Consider the following 3,005-nt stretch of genomic DNA (forward strand, 5'->3'; position numbering starts at 1 on the left):
CTGCCTCTCTCTCTCTCTGTCTTTCATGAATAAATAAATAAAAATCTTAAAAAAATTATTTGTTAACTGTGTTAAACAGTTTATATGCTTCACTCACAGGACTACTCAGTGAGGTAATGGTGTTATGTCCATAATATGGATGAAGCTCAGAGAGTGTAAGTATCTTGCTTATGGTCACATAGCTGTTAACAGGAGAGCTCCTTTCTGTACTTCAGGCTGACTGTCAAGATGAATTTAAAAAACAGATGATACTTCCCTGTCTTTGTGATTTCAAAATTGTCAACCTTATTTAGTTTATTTCATTCCATATTCCAACCCAGTCTCTGGGCAGAAAGATCTCCCTGTTCTTCCCAGAACACCCCAAAATCCATAATCAAAGAGAGATCAAGAAGGGGAGCATGTTGTAATCATATACTTTGTAAGCTTTACACAGTTGTAAACTAGTATCTCACCTTTTCCTTCCTCTAGAAAGTGCCTCTTTCTTTCTTTTTTAATTTTAATTTTTTGAAATTTGAATTTTTAAATTTTTTAAAAGATTTTATTTATTTACTCATGAGACACACACATACACACACACACACACAGAGAGAGAGAGAGAGAGAGAGAGAGAGAGAGAGAGAAGCAGACACAGGCAGAGGGAGAAGCAGGCCCCATGCAGGGAGCCTGATGTGGGACTCGATCCCGGGTTTCCGGGATCACACCCTGGGCCGAAGGCAGCACCAAACCTCTGAGCCACCAGGGTTGTCCCAATTTTTTGAATTTTTAAAAAAATATGTTATTCATTTATTCATGAGAGACACACAGAGAGACAGAGACATAGGCAGGGAGAAGCAGGCACCCTACTGGGAGCCTGATGTGGAACTCAATCCCAGGACCTCAGGATCACAACCTGAGCCAAAGGCAGATGCTCAAATACTGAGGCACCCAGGAGCCCCTTCTCTCTCTCTCTTTCTCTTTTAATTTATTTAGGAGCATCTGAGTGGTTCAGTCCATTGAGTGGTTATCTCTTTGTTTCAGCTCAGGTAATAATATCTGGGTTCTGGAATTGAGCCCTGTGTTGGGCTCCAAGCTCAGTGTGGAATCTGCTTGATATTCTCTCTCTCTCCTTCCTCCTCTGTCCTCTCCCCACTTATGTTTGCTCTCTCTAAAATAAATAAAATCTTTAAAAAGATTTATTTATTTATGTAATCTCTACACCCAACCTGGGGCTTGAATTTACAGCTCCAAGATCAAGAGTTGCAAGCTCCACCACCTACTGAGCCAGCCAGGCGCCATATGCAAAGGACATATGCAAAGCCATGGAAACTTTCATGGTTGAGCTCAGGCTCCTCCAACTCTGGGGACCTCTATGGTGCAGGGCAGGAGGGGTTCTTCTTTCTGAATTCTTGGATGCTCATCACAAAATCAGTTCCACGTCATGCTCTGGCCCAACCTGACCACCAATAACAATGTTTGCTTCACTGTGTAAGTTTTCTTGCTTGTTTTCTTGCTTGCTTACTAAGCAATTGATTGGCGCTCTCAGTAGTGAGGACTAGTAGCTATTTTATTTGGGTTAAACACTCAATATCTCTTAGCTTCAATTTCCTCATTCGCAAAATGGGAATGATAGCTATGTTGGTGGTACCCGTGATTCTCTTTCCAATTCCATTTAGGGTATGTTGTAGGCAGAGACAATGCTGCCTAGAGCAGCAGATCTCAAAATGTGATCTGGAGATCCCTGGGCGGGGCGGGGGGGGGGGTCCCTGAGACCCTTTCCAAGATTCTGTGAGGTTTCCTATTTTCAACTACTTACCTGTGTGAATCTGGCTTTCCTTCATGTACTTGAATCAAAATAACACATCACAACAGATCGAGTGCAGAAACAGATGTGAGGCTCCAGCTGTCTTCTACGAATCACATGTTAAAATGTCTGCCAAAATGTAAAACAATGCCACTGTTCTCAGTAATTTCTTTTTGTTTTGAAAAATAGAATTTTTAAAATAAAAATACGTTAAATGTAATGACATTATTTTATCAAGGAACCTATTTAGAATTCTCAGTTTTAATTTCGAATACAGTAATTATCAATAGCTACAACCCAAAGAAAAAGCCCTTGGGAATCCTCAGTTATTCTTAGGAATGTAAACTTTGAAAAGTTTGAGAACCTCAGAGGAAAGACAGACCAGCGTTTCAAAACTAGGTTTTTCAGGTACCTTGTGTTCTTAATCTTTCCTTGTGCTTCAGTTCCTTTCTAACACAATACTCACCCTTGTGACATGAGTAGCTATTAATCTCTTTGTTTTCTTAATGTGTAGATTTTGCATTATGTGGGCCTGGAAGGGACTGTCTCTGGCAGGATACACAAGTATACAGAAGTGCACAGCTGGTACCAGGGCTCTCCCCGGGAAAGGGGGATTGGGAAACCAGTCCAGACAGCAGTCCTGATTCTTTTCCTAATGCATCATGCATGCATCGCCTATACCTACTATGGGGCAATTAAAAGTAAAATTACACTTTTGTTTAGATGGTTAGAAAACAGAAGTTGGCTCAAGTAAAGTGGTGTTGACCAGCGATTGGCAAAAAAAAAAAAAAAAAAAAAAAAGGGCAGCCCTTTTTGGCTCAGCAGTTCAGCGCCAACTTCGGCCCACAGCGCGGTCCTGGAGACCCAGGATCGAGTCCCGCATCGAGCTCCCTGCATGGAGCCTGCTTCTCCCTCTGCCTGTGTCTCTACCTCTCTCATGAATTAATATTAAAAAAAAAAAAAAAAAAAAAAAAAAAAAGCTTACTAGGTTCTCCACCCCCACCCTGGCGTAGCTCTCGAGCACTCAGTGCAAAGGACCCCGAACTCGCGTCCGGCCCGCCGGGGGTCGGCCCCGCCCCTCCCGTGGCCCCGCCCCCTCCGCAGCCCCGCCCCTCACGTCACTTCCGCGGACCAGCTTCCCCGAACTCCCTCTGGCTCCCGCCTTCGCCCGCTTCCGGTCGTCGTCGTCGCCGCTGCTGCCGCTGCTGCTGCTGCTGAGGCTGCT

The sequence above is a fragment of the Vulpes vulpes genome, chromosome 4 (assembly GCF_048418805.1).
Source record: "Vulpes vulpes isolate BD-2025 chromosome 4, VulVul3, whole genome shotgun sequence".
Taxonomy (NCBI): Eukaryota; Metazoa; Chordata; class Mammalia; order Carnivora; family Canidae; genus Vulpes; species Vulpes vulpes.